The sequence below is a fragment of the Homarus americanus genome, unplaced genomic scaffold (assembly GCF_018991925.1).
Source record: "Homarus americanus isolate GMGI-L3 unplaced genomic scaffold, GMGI_Hamer_2.0 scaffold35091, whole genome shotgun sequence".
NCBI classification, from domain to species: domain Eukaryota; kingdom Metazoa; phylum Arthropoda; class Malacostraca; order Decapoda; family Nephropidae; genus Homarus; species Homarus americanus.
The window spans coordinates 432,501-458,668 of NW_024748350.1; positions in this window are offsets into that span (position 1 = coordinate 432,501).

Below are 26,168 nucleotides of genomic sequence, written 5' to 3' on the forward strand. Positions count from 1 at the left end.
CTCACGGCAAGTGGAGCCGTTGACAGGACGCGTTTAAGGTGCTAGTTGCTGTATCGTCAGCACTGTCGACTAGAGTGCGTTTTTTTTTAGCTGAGAAAAAATGCTGCGCCCCCTCCTCAAGAGTTACAGCTAATTGCAAACCTGTCCGATTTTGTCATGAGTAATGATGTATTTCAAAATGAGTTTATTCATAATGACCGTTTCTGACGAGAAAGATATTTAACTAAATTATATAAAGATACATACCTTCATTATTTCAAACAGGAGCACATAGGAAGTTTATCAGAAGTATTATACGTGCATTAACTGATAAACTCGGGTAGCAAATTCACGCGTTCGGAGGATGCATTTAATATATACTTATTTTTACCCACAATAAGGCGTACTAAGACAAATTAAATATCAGTAATAGTACATTATGCAAAAACAAATTTTTAAAAGATCCGAATCACATTGAAATATTACACAGCCGTCAGCAGAGGCAGGAAATACTAGTATGACTGCGAACTACTTCATATTTTTCCAGCCTCTGTTCACGGTCATGTAAGGTTGGGTCAGTTAATGAATGCAATTCCCGCTACACTCCATGAAATCCAAGGTAGCCCCGCGATCGTCTTATCTAGTGGTGCGTCTTGACTTGAGCATTTTAGTCCGAAATAACCGAACGAGCAGACAGCACAGAGCAGAATTCGGCTAGTAAGTACGTGTAGCCGAGATGAGCGCGCTAAACTTTTTCTGTAGCTTGTCCGTAAATAGTGTGTGCTCAAACGGATTCAGTTGCTCGTTGGTGCGCAGTCAGGATGGGTGTTCGTGCTGTTCCAGTTATTTGGTGTGTTATATATTTGTCATGGAGTGGGATGGAGAGAAATGTTTAACCTTACTTGATGAATATGAGAAGTATCCTGAGCATTGGAATCCCAAACATGGCTTACACTACAATAAAGTCAAGAAGCATGATTGATGGGTTAGCATTGCACAAGTTATTGAATGTTCCCCGGGAGAAGCGAAGAAGAAAATGGAAAGCTTGCTTGCCAACTTCAGGAGGGAAAAGGCAAAGGGAAAGAAAACGTCGGGACTGGCAAAGGTAAGCTATTTTACTAATTAACTATCAAACGTCAAAATTGATGTGTATGATGAAAATAATAACTAAATAAAAAAAATAAATCATATTATATAATACAAACTTTAATTAATTTTTTTTTTACAGGCACACCGGAAGTGTATGTGTCGAAATCGCCTTAACTACTGTCACTGTCAAATCCATACTTAAACTGAGGAAAACGGTGGGAATAAGACAAGCACCGGCGAACACAGAATACAGGGAGCTTGCGCTCGAACGGCTTGTTCTGCTCGTTCGTGAGCTCCCGACTTGTTAGGTTCGTTCGGACAAAGGTGTCACCAAGAAAAAGTAGACCATTGTATCCATGGGCTGTATCATCTCTACAACTTCTAAACTTCTAACGGCAAAACCACATGATGTCATGCCTTTATTGAGAACAAGCCGGATGATGTGTGGGTGTAATATGTTGTGAGGTTCGAGGGATGATGTGAGGGTGTAGAGATGATGTGAGGGAGGAGGATGATGTGAGGGTGTAGAGATGATATGAGGGTGTACTACCGGGCATAGCAAGCTTTTAGATATAACTACACACAAACCGAGTACTGTAAACGATATAAACGAAATACACATCAAATAACGGCTAACACAGCAGCCGCACCACCTGGCCTCTTATTGGTGTGATGATGGATGTGTGTGTACAGTATGTGTCTTTTTACGACGCCAATGTGATGATAATAGCTCTCTCTCTCTCTCTCTCTCTCGTGTCCTTTTGTGTCCGGATGTATATAATTCTACATGCAATTGACACCTAACGATTTCGTCAGCTTCCATCTCCTGTGATTTTCTGTTATACTTTGTGATAAAATTCCTGTTAACAGCCAGATCTGACAACCTATTCTCTATGGCTTTTACGTATGTATACGATCCTGTACTTTATTACAGCTAGGTCATGCGCTTATTGGCATCCTTTAAGATAATGACTGCATGATAATCTTGAGAGAATATCTTTCGTAGAAGGCAGAGTCTGAGGTTCTGTTTTCTATTACTGCATATTGGGTCGGATAACGATTATAAGGTAGCTTGGGATCACATAAAAAATAGTCGCTCCAGCTTACTTCAGTTGATAGTTAGACACTTTGATATTGCCTATAGGGGTTAGGTTATGATAGGTTAGGTTGGGTTAGATTAGGTTGGGTTGGGTTAGGTTAGGTTAGCGTTAGGGTATTAATCAAAAGGTGAGGTGTTTTATTTTCACTTCATCCGTAATTTGTTTTATTATCTCTTTTTTGTTTCTAGAAAATCAGGGCCAATAGTAATTATATTTCTGATAATGTGATGTGACTCCTAGTTACGGTACCTCAAACAGTGTGTCAGTGCAGCTGCCGCCCGACATGTGTGTGAAATGTCAGACCTGTGTCAGTTTAATTTGCTCCCCCCCTCGGTGTTTTACCACCAACTTGAATTAATATGTTTAATTTGATAGATTCATATTATATATTGTGAGTAATATTGGAATTCAACATTGTGAAAATTTTCTTTTAACATACGTAATGGATGAATATTAATATGTATGAAAATATATGAATTTTCAGAATATTTGTCCAGAGCAATAATGAAATTTTTCGTTTTTGTAATATACGAGAAGCGTCGGTAATATGTCAGCTGTGTTGCGTTGACACATTGAGTTATTCAGGGCATACTTATATAGTGTGTTGACTCCATGATGGGCGAATAACTTAACATAGTTTTCATCTTACATATGGTCAGAAGAAAGGATTCTTGGGTTGTAATGAACGGGTCGCTCGTATTTCATTCGGGTATACCAAGTTATTCCCTGGTACAGTACATGTTCCTTAACTTGTAATACCATTATACTAGAGCATAACAAACATGTACAAATTTAAAGCAGGTGTGTCAGTTTATACTTAATGCACAGGCGGGGTGACTAGTCTCTACATATATCTTCGGAATATCACTAACAAACTGAACTTACATTTTACCATCATTTAATTATCCACTTCAGAGTTTTATGAGTTTTCCTTCTTATATTTATTTTGATAATAGAGACTATTCACTCACACACAGTCAATGAATGTCTCTATACACCAATTAATGTTGGATTATCAGTGAAATTTGAAGAGTCATGTTGCATTAGCTCCAAAAGATACTAACAAACAATTTCCATTTGTGTTTCATGTGGATCAACTTTTAGGAAAATGCAATATACTGGACAGTCATGCTTATGGGACTCAATTTCAATATCATGCTGACCCTGTTAATAAAGGTCAAAAGGCGGGGTGCAAAATACTGGTTAGACTGTGAGAGATGAGAATCGGTTTGTTGCTTCTAGTACCGTTTACATAATTTTTATTTTTAATGTGTTCGAATAAACAAAATATACTCTGTGAGAATTTTTTAAGATGATCACTATGTTATCAAAAAGTTAATCTGTATTTTGTTGTCAGTCAAGTATAAAGAACAAAGTTTACTCCAGAAAATCACCACTAAAAGAGCAGCACTAGATTGTAAGATAACCCTGGCTGTGTAGTCTCCTGGAGGTTAACATTACCCTTTATAGCTATAGTGACACAGCTGTTCTCATATAAGGTGAGGTAAAGGCGCACAGTCTGCCGCCAGTGTTTTATCCTTACTCACATCTCCGATATTATCTTCATGTCATCGAAACTTCTCCGTATTTACTCCATCTAATAAGTTACTTCACTTCATACAGCAGGATGGTTGTGCAGCATCACCTCTCAAAGACACAGTCACCAAGTCTCTGAACTCTCAATATTATTCTCTGTTTTTCATAATGTTGGTACAAGGAAGATGTGCAATACTTAACCGGTGTTTACTGAACCTGTCTACTCTGTTATTAACAAACTCGTCTGCATTCTTTTGTGAGTCAGTCAAGTTCGAGGTGCAGTGGCTTGTTGCGCGGCTTTTCCTTCTGGGTACAAGTTAGAAAATGAAAAAGGGAATAATAAGTAGACTATTAGATGCAAGAAAATAATTATTAATTTTATTTTTAACTAGAGTGGAGGATTGGGTTTCCCCATTGTACTCTAGCTCATATTCACTCAACAATAAGTGGATATAATATTGAACACGCTTAATGATGAAACAGCCCTTCGGTGAACTTATATCCGACCAAACAACCAGGGCTTTAGGTAGTCAAATGAAGTTTGAGGCAGACTAATGGAAGCAAACAGTATTGGAGGTAATTACTGTTTTAGGCAGCCAGTGTTGTATATTGACAGTGTTGAAAGCAGACAGTGTTGGAAGTATCCAGTGTTGGAGTAAGACATTGCTGGATGCACCCAGGAATGGAGGCAGACAACGTTAGATTCAGCCAATATTGGAAGTAAGCAGTGTAACAGGCACAATTTATTAGATGTAGAGTCTTGGAGGCAAACAATGCTGGAACTAGTATTGGAGGTAGAAAGTCTTAGAGAAAGACTGTATTGATGAAGACTTTTGGAGTTAAGCAGATTTGAAGGCAGGCAGTGTTGGAAGCATGCAAAGTTGCAGGTAGATACTGTTGGAGACACACAGGGATTGAAGAAGCCAGCATTAGAAGTGACCGAAGTATCATGCAGCCATTGTTGGAGGTAGTCCATGTTGAATGCAGCCAATTATGAAGGTAGTCACTGTCAGATGCGGTCAGTGTTGGAGCAGACTTTTAAATCCATTCCGTCTTAGAGAGACATCCAGTGTTGGGGGCAGCCACATTGCTAAACAGTCTCTGTGGGAGTCGTTCGGTGTTGGAGGCAGTCACTTTTGGAACAGCTGGTGTTGGAAGCAACTAGTGTTGGAAGCATCCAGTGTTGGAAGAAGCCACAATAATAAAAAAATCTTTGCGGGAGACAGTCAATGTTGGAGGCAGATGGTGTTGGAGGCAGCCACTGTTAGAGGCAGCCAGTATTGGTAGCAGCCACATTTATAAACAATCTTTGCTAGAGACAGTCAGTGTTAGGGGCAGCTGGTGTTGGAAGCAGCAGGTGTTGGAGGCAGCAGCGATGGAAGCAGCTACATTGCTAAACAATCTTTGCTGGAGACAGTCAGTGATGGAGACAGCCAGTGTTGGAGGCAGGTGTCCCAAGGGACGTCATTAAAGCCAACTACCAGACCTGAACGACAGTTGGGAAGTGGGCGTTAAAAATGTTATGAGAGGTTCACCTTGTGAGACTTGACTTAAATACTTAATGAACGAGCCGGTCTGCCAGTCGTCCTCCCCCAGCATCCATCTAGTTCTTACCTTGTGTGTGGAATGAAAAAAGAAACAATTCATTCTTGCTTTGTAGGTTATAGTGTCGAGACTACTAAGTCTCAGACCGAGAACGAGATCTGACTGGCGAGACCGAGCCCATTTTAGTATTTATAGATCGTATGAGTCTTCAATATTGACGACTTAAGCACCCAAATAATGCGCGCAATAGACTCTTTCCCTATTCTTCATATTGTACAGTATACTCAGTGGCTTGGCTGGAATCCATCATTCATATGATGGGTGCAGGTACATTCTTTTGTATTTTATAGGTATGCTATTTTAATCTTATGGTGCGTTCTTTTATGTTGATATTGAAGTTCAAGAGGGATAAACAGGGTGGTTGATCTTCAGTTAAGTTAGACTAAGCGAACAGCTAGAATCGATTGTGTGAGGAAGATCAAGTGGAAAGTAATGAGATAAATTTTACTGAGAACAATTATTCATTTTAGATATGAGAAACTGTCTCAGCGAATGCCAACTCTAAAACAACTTTGAAATGGTGTTGTGTAAGATTTTTAAAGCTAGGACCAATTGTGCTGGAACAGTCAGGTAATTGTAGTAATATTCGAACACTGCTTCAGGATTCTTCTGAAAGTGAGGGAGGTAATAGTGGTGCTTATGTGAAATAACTATGAACTGAGTTTCTTTTGGCAATTTAAGTTGATTACTGATGGAAAATAATTGGGTAGTTATTTTATTTTACCGGGAATATTCAGGTAGAAATAATATGATCAATAACTGTGGAATCTGTATTTGTCGTTTCTCTTGTACAAGAACTATTCAGGTAGAAGTAATTTTATCTTAAATAATTATGGAATCTGTATCATTGTAGGGGTTGTCCTTGCAGGGGTTAACTTAGCCCCATCTAGTGTAAATGCTCCGTATGATTTAATAAGAAATGTAGCGGCCGAGTAGATGCATCACTCGCTTCCTGTGCTTAGAGTAGCATATTTAGCCATGGGCACACCCACTTCATTTATTTTATGCTTGGGGAAGTGAAGGTGGTCGAGTGCAGTGCCGGCTACACTGCCTTCTGTGTGTACCGAAAAAGGCTTTCTGCATCAGTCTGCTGTTTCTCTATTGCTCATTACTAGTCGTCAGGCTTATGGAAACTTATAATTTTTTAATCGCAAAATATTACCAACAAACTTTTTGGTGGCGTTTCTGCTCATAACTTGAGTGAACATTATAGTCCCGCTTGAGTGATCAATTCCTGGTCACAGTTGTTTAGCTACATTATACATCGATGGTATTGGCTACAAGTCCTGGGGTGTGTTATATATGAGTGTGTGTTTGATGGATTGTTGAGCTCAACACAAACCAAACTTTTCCCTGCATGACTGATACAAGCTGGTTGTTGGTACAGTAGCTGGAAAACTGTAAAGTTTGTAAGGGGTAAAAAGTTAACCAGAATGAAGCACTTACCTCTTGAGAACAGGCTATGGCTGGTGGTAAATCACAACACTCTCCCGGCCTTTCAGATATGTGCGGATTTCGTTCTTCTTTTGTATTATATACAGGTATTTTTTATAATTTCGTATCGTTGGTGCACAAACTAAAAGAGTATTTTCTTCTGTAGGTCGAGCTGATCACTTATTTGGCCTTTATTGGTGGACCTGATGGTCACAGCGCTGCCTCATACTGACACTCAACTGCTTTGAGGAAAAATATATCTATAGCATGTACCAATAGATGTTGCTGTTTATCTTAAGGGTTAATTAACAAATCAGAGATTGTGAAGATGCGTATTTATGAGAAAAGTGTTAAGAGAAGGGAGGGCCTGAAGGAAAAGAGGAGAGAGAGAGAGAGAGAGAGAGAGAGAGAGAGAGAGTGTGTGTGTGTGTGTGTGTGTGTGTGTGTGTGTGTGTGTGTGTGTGTGTGTGTTCGTGTTCTTGTGGAAAGCGGGAGCGAACAGTTGGTGAAGAAGTCTTGAAAAATGTTGACAGGGTCGTGAGGGCGAGGGGGAAGACTAGTGTGGGAGAAAGGTGTGTGGGGGAGAGGTGTTAGGGAGTTGAGAGTTTTTCTGCGGTGAGGAAAGGCAGTGCGGTGACAGAAGGGAGTTTTTGGGTGTGGAGACGGGCGTGTACGGGAGGACGTATGCTGGACTTGAGTGCACAGGAGTTGGGTGTGTAGGACGACAGAGTGAGTGTTGGAAGAGAATTGTGTTATGTCATGTTTGTGTAGGTTCAGCTATTGTGTAAATATTCCTGAAGTGGTGTCGCGTTATCAGTAGTTGTTTATTTAGTTTACGATCTTAATGGTGTAAACAGAATTTCGTGAATTTTGAATTAAAATAATATAATTGAGTATTTTCCTTCACCAAAGCAATTCCTTATGGTAATAGCATTAGAACTGTGGCCATGTTTCAATTGCTTAATTATGTATGATGAGGGAGAGAGAGAGAGAGAGAATCTGCATAACTCATTCCAGGCACTGAGCCACACACTGTTATTCTATTATTGACTCACACAGTCAGCATAAGCCTCACACCAACCTACACATATTCAGCCTCACACTGACCTACAAACTGTAAGCCTAACAGTGAGCCGTATTGACTCACACATTGTCAGCTTTACATCGGCCACTCTGTCAGCAACACAGTTACCCTCACTCTTTCAGCTTCATACTAGCGCCGTGAGAACCGCCACAATCCTCGACATAGGCTATATTTTAGACTTACCAAGCGTTCGTTCGCCAGTAAAAGCATTACAGGAAAATAACGAGTCTCTGAACCATTTACTGTAATTCAAAGGATGTATCACGCAAGATGGTACTGGGATGACCTGGTACCGTAGAATAATGTATACAGTACAGTCTAGGTCAAGAGGTCGGAGAACTTGCCAGTCTCTGAAACATAAGATAAGGCATTGATCGAGTCCTGGGTTTGTGTACCTCGGGAAGAATCCTTCTTTTTTCGTCTCGCTACCGTTTAATAACTTGTGTTTCTCTCTAGCTTAGATATATAAATACACTCAATCGTTTTAATTTGTAAAGCGCTCATAACTGGCAGGGTCATTTGTTAGCCCGAAAAAAAGTAAAATTTACTTGTTTGGTTTTCGATGCTTCCATTGTGCGAAAATATTCCTTTAAAAACTGTTGTGAATGAATTTAACAGGGACATTTTTCACAACGTTTTACCATAATGGTACTCGCACATTAGTTATTATTTTTCGAATATAACCAACAAACTGATAACACTTCTCAACAACTAATGTTCAACCACGGATAATGTCGCTTACGTTTTAAATTTTATATAAAATTTTCGTGAACACTTTGTTTTATATCGAGTACTTACCACTTTACAAACTACAGTATGTCAAGCTGCACCGCCAACCATTATTCTTACTCATCTTTTATACATAACATTCTGCCACCTGTGTTAAGCTACATCATTCTTACACACTGGTTCACACACCATCAAATATCATTCTTACACATTTTTATCAACACCGGTAGGAATCAGTCAATCATATTTCCCTCGTAACAGCCTGACATACCGAGTCGACTCACCACATATTTTTACTACACCAAGTTATATTTATACAAGTACACGTAAAAAATTGGAAATGGAGCTCAAATATAACAAACCTTTCTTATGAATTTAGATCGTGTTAAGTTTAGTCATTATTATTTCATGTGAATTTAATTTACTGACAGGGCTTTTAAAACTTTTATAGCACTTGATTTGAAACACTAGTATTGTGAGAGTATATATATTTTTATTTGGAATAATTTTATTATTTTTTATTCCAGTTATCACTGATGTGGTTTAACCAAATGTGAAATTAATCTGTGAATTGTAACACTGTTATTATAATACAGGCATTCACGCGATCTCCACGAAAATCTGTAAGGCAGTATGTCTATGGTACACTTTTTTTCTTGAGATGCAGTTCCCTGCATTTGTAAAATTTGGTCCAAATGGTTAATTTCGTCAGTCTATTAATACATCTTGCTGTAAAAAAAAATATTAAGTGAATTGTTACGAATGAAGTTCCTACGTGATCAAACAACATATATCTAATAATGGTAATGGTTTTATCCATGGAATTACATCATTAGTAAAGAAGTTTGAAGACATCAATGTTAGCCATGGCTGCAAGAGGATATTAGAACTTGGTAAGATAGTGACACAAGTCATGGTTCTGAACCGGTTACGATTAGTTTAGAGAAAAGGGCGCAGTTGTTTACACTCATTACCTCTTTATCTTCATCTTTAAATCAATAATTAAATGGATTACTTAGTACGATGAAATGAAATCAAATTAATTTCCCAAACATCGTCTTGACGGTAAATTAGAACAACACAAGGGATCAATATTTCCTCTTTGGCTATTTCTTTTAGTAAACCAAATTTCATTTTTAGTGGAGGCTATTGTCGAAGTTTAGGGCATAATCTGTAAAAGTTAAGGTAATATGTCTTAAGGAACTGTTTACAAACTCGAAGTCTTTTAACAAGGATCATACAAAGTTTGGTATTACTGTAAGTTCTTAAACAGTATCTCAAATATTGGGAAAATATCGATAAAAAAGTTTTGATTCTAGGGAAAAAAGTTGAAATATATATATATATATATATATATATAACTGGTTATTCCAGATAGAAGTAGTTATCAAGAGAGTAATTCACTAGCATTATAAAACTAATCTTCAAAGTATACATTTATGCACTTGGATTGTGAAACAAGAAAATCTTACCAACTATTTTGTAGATGTATGGTATTTACAACTATACCCTGAGCTTCATCACTACCCTCACTATCGGTGTACTTGATAATCCATTCTGATAAGGGTAATGTCACTATTCTGTTTCACCGCCAGTATGACATTTGTAAAAAGAATGGCTTATTACCTGGTCGTTCTAAATTAAGAAAAAAATAACATTAATTTCTTTTCTGGATTTGGAGACATCAGTGACATTTTCGTGATCTGCCTTTTAACCTTGAACGGCGGGCAAATCAATGTGAATTAGATGGGGGGTTGACGGCCATCAAAAGTGTACGCTTTACGTTCCTTGCGTGTTCCATTCTGCGCATATAGGGGCGGAGTAGGGAATCCTTAGCCGCAGGTTGAAGCAAATTACTGTACTGTACTTGTATTTAGGAGTCATTTATAGTCTAGCCAAGGAATATACCGTCAACTATTGTCAACATCTTATCTTACCTTCTCTTGACACATCCAATTTAGATATTGATATTTTTTATTCTCGTTCTGTCTCTTATTACTAAAAACGGTATAACGTGGAGGGTTTATTCGTTTGTAATAAAGGGTTTGTTTAAATATGAATGTCCTATTAGGCCAGGTTTATGACTTTTGGCAGCTGCTAACTTGATTTTCGTCTTAACTTGGATGAAACCACCGAGTTACATAAATGGATTATTTGTTCCATTCGAACTTCATTTGGATACAGTCAACAAAAAATAAAAAAATACTGATGATTTTTACAACCATTAACTGTTTGTTGATTGATAATAAAAAGCTTAAAAAAACGTACGTACGGCGTTAAGTGGTTCGTTATTCTTGACGTTAAACGCATTTAATATCACGAACATTATGTTTTCAACGCTGTTAAATCGTTGAATTACAATATGTTAACGAGACGTTTGTTTACTTAAACATTTCTCTTATGTAAATTTGCAGCATAAGCACGTTAGATTTACAGCGGAACAGGAGAAAAATTAAAAGATATCGTTCCTAGATAACAGGCAATTCTTTTGCTACGGCCATTCATCGTATACCCATTTCACAGAACTGTTAACTAAATTTTGACATTCCAAAATTAATATTTTTCTTACTTTGTTACGCTGGCAAACTACATTTATTCAGATTTCTATAATTAGGAACAGGAGTTGTAAGTTATTTAAGAAAACAAATTTATCCAATGGTTTCCCCAATATAATTTTCTGCTCTGTGCAGTGGCAAACGATGAACTGACTCACAACAGCAACAGACAGCTCCCAAAGTCGGGAGTACAGGTACAGGTATCTAGGCTTGGCGTGATATAAATAAAATGATTTAATAAAGTGATTTATATCAGCAATTTTTGGCACCAAAAATTTTCATAAATTAATGTTTTCATATTACATACATTTTAACTGTTCTTCAAATGAACATTATGGGAAAGCAAGGAATATATATATATATATATATATATATATATATATATATATATATATATATATATATATATATATATATATATATATATATATATATATATATATATAATATATATGTGTGTGTGTGTGTGTGTTTACCGGTCTTTTTTAACGTTTAGTGAATCTCGTCAACGACAGGCTCCTTGGTGGTAAATATAAATCATTATACCATGAAGAAAATGGAAAACTGTCAGCCTTAACAATTGTTAAATAAATACTACATTGTTCTGCAGATAGGGTCCATACGGTAGTAGTTTATTAAAAGTATCTTAGTCTCGATTAGTCTCCCGGGTCAGTCTGCCGTGGTAAGACGTGTGGTAGATATTGCTGGCAGACTCTGGTCTTCCCTGAGTGCCTCTGTTGGCAGCATCTCGCGAGCGTAACAAACTTTATCTCTCTCCAACATGAAATATTCACGACAACAAACTCGGCTGGCCAGGTCCACGTCTCAGTTGGATTGTGTTATGGTGAGAGAGACCGCTGTCCACTGCCGCCCCCCCCCCCACTCTCTCTCTCTCTCTCTCTCTCTCTCTCTCTTTCTTTCATGTGCACGAGCGAAACTATAAAGTCAATGGTCAGTTTAAAGCAGAAAAATTGCAGTTATGAATCTCATATATTGGTATTTTGTGGATAACAGTACCGATATTGAATTAATATATCATAAAATGCGGTGAAAAAATAGATTTCAGGAATCCACGTCGTTATCCCTTTGTTATTGGAAACCCCGTATCGGATTCATTGTAGAAAATTGGCTAAAATCCACAACAAATATTCATAGTTTTTTAAAGAAATCCTCTTATGAATTTGTGTGCCTGTGTTTATTATTTTTTATATTTTTGTTTAAGTGTTTTCCTTCGATTTTCTAGTAAGTTGCTGGTACATAAGTAGAACAGTTTAAGGGTACAGTACCAGTTAGTAGATTATACGTCCCTTACTTAAAATGTCAACATAAATACATTTCTTTTGTCTACCAATGGCGTTTTGTTAATGTTTTATGGAGTCTGTATTAACTAATGTGGCAGTCTCTTGATAATTTGTGGGTCACAATATAGTACAGTATGAATGTATTTGCTTGTTCATTAACAATTTAACTAATCCCTTCATAACCTTTCGCAAGGTTGAATATTTTCATTGTCATTATTTAAATCCATCAGAATATTCATTACAATTTATTCAAAGTTTTATATCTAATTTGTTACATATTTTTCTAATTATTTTATTTTTTTACTTGCATAATAAAGATCTCCAGTGATGTAAGTCTCCTGCAATTCGTAAACATATTGTGTACAAAAGTTGTTTTACTATCTACACTTTCCATCTGTTGCGTTCATTTGTTGCTTCAGTAACCTTTTGTCAATTTGAATCAAAGGGTCGAGTTAGCTGGCGATAGAGCAGCAGCCAACTCTCTTACCTTCTGGGCTCTCTCATATGTACACTCTGTATCAGCTACTCTTTGATTCCTTAACTCCACCACCTGTCAGCTTCGCCTCCTAAATTTACTTCCTCTCCGGTTGACAAGTTCTGGGGTTCTGATGTTCCTCCACACTCCACGGCCATTAGGTCGGTTTCGACATCCTAGGGTCCCGTCATTCTCGACTCCACGGTCCTCGTTGCATTTCAACTTGGACTTGCTGACTGATGTCAACACCACTCAACTCTTCGGTCACCATTCTCGACTTTCTCGACTCACTTCCCTCTCCCAGGGGTGAGTTACGCTGCACATAAGTCCCCCAATAGGACGATTTTACCTTCAACCTTACCGACCTGAAGGTGACCGTGCCATTCTCCACCACCAGCACCACGTATTTATCTCGAGGTTTTCAGACTAAGAATACACTTTATTGGTGAAATGGTTATTGCAGTGTTGTAATGGTAAGAACATTACCAACAACCGCGATACCCGATTCTCTCATTAACAGTGATGACAGAATTGTAACTATATGAACACCACCAGCACCTGTTATACTCGTACCTGGCTCTTCATTAACAGAATTGAGGATGTTGTAACAATGTAACTGTAGGAACACTGCAACTAAACAATTCTTGATGCCTTGCTATTGTGCTCTCTGAAATATTAATGAATCATGTTATGTCAAGGTAACATAACATATATTGTTTAAAATTACACTTAGCAGATATAATTTATACATTTTACTGAACAAGGGTCTAAAGTTAATTGAGTAATTTTAAAATTGGTTACGTGAGCAGGCAGTAACTATAGGGATGTTAAGCAGGAAAAATAACGGAAATCAAATTAAATATAATGATTTGAAAACAGGAACTACATCAAAACAGTAGTTAAGTACATGTATTTTACTTCAATATATTTCTTCTTTGCAAATTGAAGACAATATCGTTGTTGCATAAAAAAATATCAAAGTTTCCAAACTAATTTCCATCAGATAAAATATCCTTAATTACTGTGAAGCTTCATAGAATAAGTTTTTAACTTTTGAAGACAACTTTGCCAGTCATTTATTTCTGCTGATGGAGTACGGCTCATCATTCATGGGCCATTATTTTCATTATAGTTGGAACTTTAATGATCTTCTCATTCCTACTGCTGAATGAGTTTATATGTAAAAAAAATATAATCTTTTTGACATTTCACTGTGTTTTATAATACACAGTTTTGCATGATTTTTACGTAATTAAGAGTTGTTATAATATAAAATCTTAAGTATCATTTTAGCTTTGCCAGAAGTTTAAAGATTTTTTTCTATAGGCGTCGCTCTTCTCCAGCTGGTTATGGAGGTGACGTCAGGGCACTGCCAAACCTGAGGTCACAGCAAGACCCGCAATCGTAAATAAATAGCTTCACTGTGTAATATTACCAAACACCTACGTGTCGATCCTCAAATATCGTCTAAATTTAGCAATTTAAAATATTGAAATAGATTTACAAATTAAGTGGAAGTGTTTTGATGCTAAACGTTAATACGATTTATTAAATAATTTGTGAGAAAATATGTTCAAGGAGACATTTACGGAAGATGTGTTTGTTACACTTGGGTGATATTTCTGGATAATTCCTTTAAAGTTTTTGGGACGATTCCGGTTCCTCACCTGCTCGACTGCAAGTGTAATATATAGAGGCTATGTGATGCATTTAAATAAGAATTTCAAGTGTAAACAAAACCAACACAGTTTGCTTCATTAATTTATAGTTTACTACGTACAAACTGAAATACTGGTGTGATGAATAAGGAAAAAAAACAATGGTTCGAGTTGTATATAACGAACGTCCCGCCACAACATGCCATGAACAAAATATGTACAATACTAGTCAAAACAAAACAATAATAATACGAGGTTTTTAACACAGAACTTGTTCAGTTTGTGTACAAATTTTGGTTTCTTAGATTAAAAACTGCCTCAGATTTGACCAAGAAAAAACTTTAGGGTTGCACCTATAGGTATTTCTTTATGCTAAATAGTTCAGGTAAACACAAAGTGCAGCTGGGTCAGAATGGTGAGACTGGACCACAGTGTGGCAACGGCAACGTCTGCCATTATAGTATTCGATGATACACTTACTGACAGGTTCACTTGGTGTTACCTGGTTGCTTTTTCTCTTGGAGATTCAGTCAAATCATTTAGGGTGTAGGTCCTGCGGCCTCTTCCACTTGGAATAATATCCTCGGGAGGCCTAACAGAGGTCTTGTTAGGATGAGGTGAATGTTATAGTTACCTTGACGTATGAAAGATCTCCACCTCCAAGTATGATGTCACTGTTGACGTGAGATTCCTGTTCTGGATGAGTGTTAGGCTGTGGTCAGAGGGACGCAGTAGGCTGTGTTACCAGCTGTCACTTCTATACAAACTTATTTCGAAACATGTGATGAACAAGAGCAGCTCAATAATCATGTTAGTACTGAACCTTGAGGCGTAGGAGACCTGATAAAAAACCCTGCCTAAGAGCTGCGTACCAGCTGCTTACGAGCTGATGTCGCAGCCACACATAAGGGGTTATCTGGGGAAGGTGGGTGACTGTGTTACCTGGGGAATATTAGGTTACCTAGGGAAGATTGGACTACGTGGGTGGGAACTGGGATGAAGAAAAAAATCTGTGTTACCTGGCTAAGACGGGGTTATCATAGGTCACTGGGTTACCCGTGACGACTTACCTAACAAGTGTTGGCAGTTGCCTCGCTCAAACTATATTTAAGCTTTGTTAAGCGAGCCTCGTGTTAGAGCCGTGACAAAGTAGTTGTGCAAGTAAACAAATGATATTTGCATCATCCAAGTATTTTACTGTGAATTTTAGTGAACAAAAGACGTTGACGGCGACAGTGCTGATGTTGTTAGAGTCAAGATAAACTCCGTGCTACTCAACTGATAGTGTAGTCCGCGCGTCTCTCGGCCACCTCGTTGTCTGACCGACTCACAAGAGAGATCAGGGAGGCCGGAAAACACACCTGTGAAGAAACAAAGACATGTATGACGACACTGATTAAGGTGTGTTGAGGGATGGTGGGGTGTGTTGAAGGAGGGTGGGGTGTGTTGAAGGAGGGTGAGTGAGTGTGGTGAAGGAGGGTGGGTTACTGTGAAGGAGGGTGAGTGAGTGTGGTGAAGGAGGGTGGGTTACTGTGAAGGAGGGTGAGTGAGTGTGGTGAAGGAGGTTACGTTGGTGTGTTGAAGGAGGTTACGTTGGTGTGTTGAAAAAAGTTGTGCGAGTATGGTGATGATAATATTATGTAGGTGTGGTGAGGGATGATAGGTGGGTGGATTTAGTGATGGATGCTAGAGCGGTGGATGTAAAACGGTATACACTGCAGCCACCGCCGACAAAATCGTTATGTAGTCTTATCTCAGAAGAAAACTCAAAGAACAAGGGATTAGTGGGCTCATTTTATTAATTTCCTTAATGACTGATGTGGATCTAGTCCAAGTCTTAATTACTACCTGAGCTGACTAATATTTTATGTTGAGAGAGAGAGAGATTCAAACTAGCTCAGTGGCTAGAGCGCTCACACCTTCAGCGAATGGCCACATCATCGATTCTCGACCGGAGTGGAGGATTGGGTTCCCTCCTTGTGTACTCAGCAATTAATGAGTACACGATCGGGTGCGCTTCCCGATGGTTCAACAACCCTCCTCTGGACCGAGATACTGCCAAGGGGGGTAGAGTAAACCCATAAGGTGATGAATTCTGAGAATCAGGAGAGCAGGACACCTGGTCCACAGCTAGTTTGTATTAATGAAGGATATATGTATGTTTATATGCATGTATGTATGTATGTATGTATGTATGTATGTATGTATGTATGTATGTACAGTATGTATGTACACTAAATTTTTTACGTGTGGTGAGCTATAAGTACCTCTACAGTCAACTTAAGTGTGTGGTGAGTTATAAGTGCCTGTACAGTAAACTTAAGTGTGTGGTGAGTTATAAGTACCTCTACAGTCAACTTAAGTGTGTGGTGAGTTATAAGTACCTCTACAGTAAACTTAAGTGTGTGGTGAGTTATAAATACCTCTTCAGTCAACTTAAGTGTGTGGTGTGTTATCAAGGGAATTTCTTAGTTACACAGAATAAATACTTCATCGAGATGACGTTGACGGTATGATTATCAAACATTCCGAAAAGTTGAGGTAATTAGCTCATACGTAGTCTTGTTTAAACACCTAACACAGGAAGAAGAATCGGCGCGTTACTGTGAACACGACTACATATCTCGCCAGCAGACAAGATCGGTCTAATTAACACCGCCCATCTCTATAATTAAGCCCGTCAGAATTTTCCAGGTAGTCCCTTCTATGTGCAATATCCTGCCAATGATCGTCATAATTAGTCACTTGGATGCGCGCTAAGAACAGATCTAATGAGGCTCGAGGGTTGATTAACCAAGTGGGACAAGATAAGGGTATCCAACGAGATTGAAACTAAGGTCGAATAATAGTGTGAACGTTGAGGGGAATTTCACACCTATAGAAGTTTAATTATGTAAAGTTCATTAAGATTTTAAGTGTGCTCCTGTGGGTATGTCGGTGTACCTACTGCGACCAACCACTGAGATCTGCTGTTTATAGTACCTCGTTGTTATTGTATTTTGTGTCATATAATAATAATATTTCATACTAGAACACGCCTCGCCGTCTCTGTTTAAGTGTGTGTGTGTGTGTGTGTGTGTGTGTGTGTGTGTGTGTGTGTGTGTGTGTGTGTGTGTGTGCGCGCGCGCGCGTTTACTGATGCCACACCTTGAGCCCCGCAGTGATCACGCGATGGTCCTCAGTGTGGTTTTGACAATACGAGGGAGTTGTATTTAAGGTGGACTATATAAAACGTTGAACTCTAACCAGTATTGATCCACTTCGATAAACGTCCTGAGAAAAATTCTTCAATCATGCCAAAGTATCAACAACCAATGTGTATAGTTACTGAGAGGGAATTCTGACACAAACTGAAAGAGGAGAAGAGATATGTGAGAAATAAATCGCTAAATGGACACGGAAGCTTATATCAGATAGCACCAAACTGTTAACGCCGTAACATTAGAGCGAGCGTGATTTTTAACATGCTGAACTGAACCCGTCGTCGCTAGGCTGAGGGCAATAAATAAATCGAATATGATCGTGATTTTTTTTAAACTATATTTTTATTTTATAAATTTGTGAAGTTCACGACTCTTAACTGATTGTGTATTATAAGGCGATATTATACTACTGAGACTCACTGTTGTGTAGTAAATATAGGTTAGAGTATGGAAAATAAAAGGAAGGAGAACTGAAGCACGGAACTGAAATAGCGTTACGGGAGTCCTTCCGCTCCTCCAGTGTGTGAATTTTCTTTATTTGTTTCTCTGTGTGTTGGAATATATTGCTCTGTGAGTAAACAAGTGAATTTAAACTGAAGGGTCTTGTTGTGATAGTTTGTTGACAGGAATTTGAATTACCAAAGAGGATGATATCAAAATTGTATAAAAAAAATTCTAGAGACTGTTAGTATACCCAACACTCTTTCGTTTACTTACGGACTTGCAACAATTCAAATTTTCTCTTTTAACTATACTGTAGCGAGCAATGTATTTACAGTATGGCCTACACACCTGGGGTATATATATACTGTATATATATAAATATATATATATATATATATATATATATATATATATATATATATATATATATATATATATATATATATATATATATATATATATATATATATATATATCAGCAGTGGTTGTTGTACAAGATCACTCACTTCGTAATGATGTTATTGTACGTTTAAATTAATTTACTTCAACTTCATTTTTATACTAGCTCAAAAGTTCTTAAAAATTCTGATATGAACACATTTAAAGGGAGGTTCAAGATGTTTTTTTCTCTTTCTCTGTATAGTAGCGGAACAACGAGAGTCCGAGTCTGTTTTCTTTCAACTCCAGAAGCAAATGGAGATGAGTAGCCTTTGTTGCTCGGGACAAAGAGATTTGTTCCTCCTTAAACTACTTGGAAGGAAGGGGAGATCACAGTGTTTGGTTTACGGCAGAGGATCCGGGGAGTGTTTGCGTCTTCCCCTCGCTTGTTATTTCACTCATCCTTACCTGACTGGGTTTACCATTAACATGTTCCCTGGGGTTGTCTTAAGCCTTTTCAGGAGCTGTAAACCTTTGCTGTAACGTTTCATGACTGACCACGCCATTAACACATCACCTTTGGTTGTAAGTCTTTAGTGTGACTCGTGTGTTTGACCACGTTTAGAAGCACATCCTTTTTATTGTCATATTATATTACACCACACCAGTGATTGATTATATTACAGAAGGACCTCCTTTTAATGTCTCTCTCAGGGTCATAGCTGTTCTTGAGCGTGACTTAAAGACCATCAATTCCTTCAATACTTTTGGTACTGCTTCATTTTAGCCAAGAAGTACCGCGGCCGGATTAAGTTTTTTAAGCTTAATCGAGCGATAATCCCAATCTTATTTAGCGTGACTTGAAGATCTCAAGGACAGTGTAACAATAATACTGTAACTCGAAAATGCTAAACATGTTAGGCGTTATCTGGCTGGGTTATAAATTGGTGAGTCTCATCTACAGGAGGGTGAGAAGAATATTATTATTGTTTTGTTTTGTGTGTGTGTGTCTGTTTGTGTCTGAGTCATACATTGGCGTACTGATTCTGGTGAAGGTTGGACAGGTAAGTTGGTCGAGGTCGTGTGCTGAAGTAATTATGGAGGAAGTAATCAGAGGTCAAGGTAGAGGGAAGGTTACGGGTCGTGTGGTACAAAGGTGTTTAATATGGTGTAAGTTGGGCAGTGTAGGTTAGGTTAGGGCCAAGACCTAACACTGATTAAAGCTATTTCTAGTGATGAAGTAATCATATTTTAGAGATTTAATATTTTTTTTTTGCTCACAATTAAAGAGACGAAAAAGTTTTCAAGTAACAAGAGGAACGGGAGTAAGAAAAATCTACCCGGAGAAGGACTAGTCAGGTTGACCTTCTCAATTCCTATGATAAAGCGAGGAGATTTCACTCCATCAGCTCAAAGGTTTCGATGTCTTCCCCTGTTCCCTGTTCCCTGGGGAGAGCGGCAGTGACATAGTGTATCACTTTGCGACGTCTGTCAAAAGTCTCAGCTGAAAGACGTGGCTGAAAAAAAAAGTAGTGTATAGAGGGTGTCTTAACTCCTGACTTAACTCCTGCGTGATTACTTGCCATGACTCACCATTATTGGGCACTGTTTATGACCTAATTTGGGGGAATTCGCCAATAACAACTTCACTAAAAACTATAAAATAACAATATATAAACATTTGCACAGTGTAAGATAATAGTAATTATTATTTTTCAGTGTTAACGACAACTCAAAAACAGAACACCATTTTCACCAATTAACATAAGTACTTTAATTTTTGAGTGGGTCCGACATCGACGTACTGTACATGAGGTGTTGTCATTGTCCTGCCTTCATTATGTTGCCTTGGTCCAGCGGCTTTATGTCCTTGTTTAATTAATACTATAAACTTACGTCCCCGCACATATTACACTACAGGCACAAGCATACACGTTTGATGTAATATATGTGTTTGCTTTTGTTAGAGTGTGTTAGCGCGTGCTTGTGTGTGTGTGTGTGTGTGTTTCTCGTACACGTTCGTCTCTAATATATTTCAAGAAATGGTTCTCGGAACTGAAACATAGGATTAGTTACTTAAAAATATCAAGACATATTTATGATTTTTTTTTTCTGGGGGGCTCACGATGACACAGACCCAAGTTTGCACATTTACCGTCACACACCTTTAGTACCTAAAGCTCATCACCTCAGAGAGAGACGGATCACGTGTTCCCCAACAACATTTTATCAACATCTATTGTTTACACTTACCTGCTGCCACCGACTTTCTTCACTGTTATTACAGATTCTTCAGTAAATTTATGACTGAAAAAGATTGTTTAAGGTGAACACGGCTCCTCGATCTCCACTATTAAAAAATGAAGGTTCCTCACCCACAACAACACTCGTGACTTATTCCTATTTATCTCGTGACCACAATCGGCGGTGCTGTAATGGTGATGGTGATTTGGTGGAAGCCTGTGACTCTCTCTCCCCTGTCGCAGTATTTACCATTTTCATTTATACAGTATCTCTTGATCCTGTCTACCCCTCCATCTTCCTACATCTTCATCTGTTCATTCCTAAGGCTCGTCACCCTACCGTACACAGCTTTCATTCTCCAGCTCTTCATATCCAATCACTTTCCCCTGTGCCTTCACTCACTTCATTTCCTTCTCTCATCTGTCGTTCCATTCCCTCTCCCCTGCTCCTGTGTTCTGCTTCTCCCGCTCTTTCAGGACCTCTGTGGCTCACATGATAGAGTCCTTCAGGGAGGCCGCTGAGGTTACAAGCGTGAAGGAATATTAAGGACAACGACCAGGGGAAGGAGGGAAGTAAGGGGGTGAAGGAGTGGTGGTGGACGAGGATGAGGGTGGGAAGAGAGGGGTGGATTACGGTCGGGGGAAGGAGTGACTGGTGGCGGACGAGGGTCAGGAAAGGAAGAGAGGGGTAGATTAACGTCAGGGAGGGAAGAGAAGGATGGATTAGGGTCAGGTAGGGAAGAGAGGGGTGGACTAGGGTCAGGGACGGAAAGGAGGAAGGAGGGATTGATGTACGAGGATTAGTGAGAGGCTGTCCAGGTGATCACGAATGAATAGTTGTTGACGACACTTTAATTAAGACTTAGATGGTGATGGAGTCTTTTCTCTAACCTACAAGACTCTGTCAAGGGTGGGCGGCCCAACTATCATATATACATACACACACATCGGCACGAAGTTACTCAGGCATGTTGAAACAAAAGAAACAAACGGACAGAAAAATAACATGAAAAATGTTGGGAGATGAGACAGGTAAATAGTGATACAGAAGGACATGTATGAAGAAAGACGAGAGACGAAACAACAGAGCAAACATAAATAAATGGAGGTGGGAGGAGACATGAGCATAACACGTCAGTCAGAAGGTGAAGTAATAACCTGGTGTCACAATAACGCTGTGGCAGCTGACTGACAGCTGTAATATTACTCCCATGACTTTACTATTAATTACCTTTGTACACACGTTTTTATGGATTATATAATAAGAAAAAAAGCTGTTAAATTGCCAGGTTTAATTGGATCATTCTTATAATCGAGGTTGGCCGAGGAACTGGGGAAACAATTATCCTTACTGAGGTTGAGTTAATATGTAAACTCTTTAAGGACAGACTAATCATTCCGCGCCACCCAAGGAACCGCTTCAGAAATAAAATTATACCAACAAAGCAACAATCGAAACAATTCATTAACAGCACATTTTGGTTTATATTTGAGTTGTATTTTCTTCCATTTATATTTTGAACAAAGTCAAATAGTTTCATTTAGGTGGAAAATAAAAGGTAGACATGATTCATGTATTATAAACTAACATAGAAAACGTGAATTTTTAATGTACATTATCATAATATCAGTTACGGAACGTTACTCTTAATAAAGAGTTTTTTTTATATAAATTTGTTCGTTCACATAAACATTGACTTTTAAAGAGCAAAATATTCGTTCATAAACTGTGGACGCCGCAGTTTTACGCTGTCCTCATGAATAACAAATTATTCTGATGTGGACAATTTTTTGGGGGGGCTAAAACATTATTAGTTCCCCGTCTACTGCCACTAACGGACAAAGGGGCCGACCAAATGTTTTATTTAAACCCGTTTTGAAGTGAGTTTTTCCGATTTTTATATCTGAACAAGTTATCAGGACCATTGACCACTGACTACTGCCCCCCTACAACTGCAACATTCGTGGCATAGGTTCCTGTACTCTGCTGCCTCTTGGTTTTCCCTTGAGGTTCCTGTCCTGCTTTCTCCAAATGCACTGTGGGTAGAGGGGAGGGGGGGTTAAGTAGGCACCAAGGTGGAAGCACAGGTGTGGTCCCACAACAGATGTTTACCATCTTTAGAGTTGGGTCAAAACTTCCTTTATGTCTTGCATGCCAACCCCGAGACGAGAGTGTGCCTGCCATAGCGTGTTGGTCTGCCCACTCTTTAATGCCGATACACTTGTAATAGAGACCTCAAGAGTAACACAAAGGGCATGGGGATAGGCGGCGAATGCCTAAGGCGGAGTTTGGTGTGGCCAGTAGAAAGTCCTCGGTATGAGGAGCACTCACTGCCTACAAACAAGCTCATTCCAGGTTATTTGATGTCCTTTCAAGCACTTCTGAGGCAGTTATTTCAATGATACATTTATTTAGATACGTAGGTGATGTAAATATGACTTTGGCCATATTGTGAGAACTCAAAAATTCTTCCACCACTACTGAACGACTTAGCCCCCTCCATCAAATTCACTGTGGAATTTGAAAGTGACTATAAATTGTCATTTCTAGACTGTTTGATCCACAGAGTAAGTTACACATTAAATTCAGTGTTTATAGGAAACCTACTAATGTGTGTTCATATGTTCATTATTATTTAGCCCACCATAAGAGAGCCAAACAGTCAGTATTTTCATCAATATTTTATGTGTTCTACGAATATGCAATCCGGAATTCAGTGATAAGGAATTTTAATATATCTGTAATATTGGATTGAGCTTAAAGTACCCTAGACTTTCATAGACAAATATCTTAACATGGCTTAAAAAAACTGATCCTGCACCTCTTCATGGCAATAAGAATCTCTTCTTAGTTTTGCCATTTAACAAAAAAAGAAAAGAATGGAATGTAAATTAACTGTTCTTAGCTCTCTTAATCTGGGAATGTTAGGAAGGTAATTAAAACAACAACTGACATTCAGTTTTTCCTTGGGAAAGGGATTTTTCACGTGTATGTATCAGAAATATTGAAGAATAATGAGACGCAATAGATAATGTTTGTGGTCTGAGATTATAGGGAAATATATTGTATTATGAAAACCAGTTGATCAGTAAGAAAACAGGTTTCGCCAACTGTGATAACGAAGTAAGACTATAAGCCATAACAGTATGAGAAGTCGTTCAGGCAAGCTGTCGTGAACGCATGAAATTTCCTCATTTATCCCAGATAGACTTTGCCATTAATGGTGTCAATAAGCGAGTATTAGTGCTTACGTTTCGGTTATGAGTCTGGGTTCAACTTACTCAGACTTTTAATCCACTCGGAATGTAAGTTTAGTGGGAAAATTTGCATGGGATGATGGCTATTGAAATTTTTTTCAGACCGAGTCACTTTGTGTGATACTCGTTACAGCCAGATTTTTTTCTTATTGTTGTATAAAAATATCAGTATAAAATAAAAAAAATTCATTGTTTTACATTTGCCTGTGTAAGAGTATTTCTGTACTAATAAAATAATCGTGATGGGCTAAATTCTTGATATATTCTGGGCTTATGAAAATGTAGAATTCTCCAGACATTTCATGGGTTCAATTACACGTCAATCATGTCATATAAGTTTGAAGCTTCTGCATGTTACCTATCATGTTAGCAAGACAGCATTATACTCCCTGACCGAAGGAACGGAGACTGAGGTGTTTAAGTGACATTATCAATAGATATATATTACTAATGTACACCTTTGTTAAAAATTTAAAAATATACTCGAGTTGTGTTGATAGGAAATAATTATGATTTTTTTTTTACCTCAGGACAATTATTCCTATACTCCTAAGAGGGTGGTATTTTTTCTTCGTCTTTTCTTCCTTTCACTCGTGTTTGTTGGCGGTGTCATGACGTCCTCTCACACAAAGGTAAACTTTGTTGTTCCGTGAGAGAGCTTCCTCAGGCAGAGACCAGAGAGTGGATTCTCAAAAGATTTTTGCTTTATTTCTTTTTCTTAACAAGAGAAGAAACGACACATCTTGTTACGGTCCATTCTAGGTTTAATTTCGACGTTTGCTTGGAATACAATTTTCTTTTACATAAATAATCAATGAGCCAGCTGGTGATGTTCTTATTTCACCAGTACAGGAGAACGCTCATATACGGGTCTTTGGTAATTGGTGGCCAGATTTATCTCCATGAAGAGTGGTGACCCCAGATTTTCCCCCTGATGATATGTTTATATTTTGGTAATTAATCAGTGTTAACCCCCTGGAGGTTTGTCTGATTGTTTGCTATTATTCAGACTCCCTGTGGCGTTATTTTTTTTATTTTTTTTACCTTGACGGTCTAAGCTGAGATGGGGAGTCTTAATAATCTTAGTTTGACAGCTTAGTGAAGTCCATCGTAACAAACGGTGATGACCTTTATGATGCCATGTTGTTGTCTTGAAATATTCGATAATTCTCTTAATGCTAATCATAAAATGGTTAAAGGATTGAGTCGTGTATGTCTGGATTAGGTGTCAAAGAAATGGAGGATGAAGATAAAGTCTTTACGATAGAGCTGAAACACACACACACACACACACACACACACACACACACACAAGATTAAATAGCGAAATATAAATACAATGCAGATAAGTGGACAGAAATACCTGTGATTATACCATAAAACTCCGTAATCATGTAAGGCCCATATAAATCATACTTGATTATATACATATTGTTAATCCTGGTCCGGTCATATCTTTACTTTTACATTTTCTTTATAAGAGTTCAATTATGTAAGAAATATTTCCTCACAGATGAATATTTTTACTCTTCAATTTTCACTCGTTCATATCGTTCACTGTTTGGTTTATAAATTTTTGGTATTTTCTACATTCTTGGACTCCGGGACAAAACCAGTCCTTTTCCCGGGATCCTGGGATTTTCCGGTTTGAATAAATAAGGATACTTATGAGCGAATATTAACATATCCTGTATAGTTTTATTGAAGAAAAAAACACCCACCATAGGACGGCATAATGTTTATATATTTGTGTTATAATCATGTAATTACAACAAAAAAGTATTCTCATGAAGTTGAAGACAAAATATTATTATAGCTCTTGGACTCCGGGTAAACTAAATGTACCTACATTGGTAAGATAGCCCATTGATTTCATTGTTACTGTAATACATTCAGTAGCATGTTCTTGATTATCTATGTCGATAACAATATAATGGTTACAAATACAGTTCAGTACTTTACTTCTATCTCTGTATGAGTCGACTCGTTGTATTAGACTACTTCACTGAATCACTACATCCACATATCTTTATGCAATTTGTGTTATTGTATAATTAATATGTAAATATGCCTCCATATAATGTCAATTTTATTATT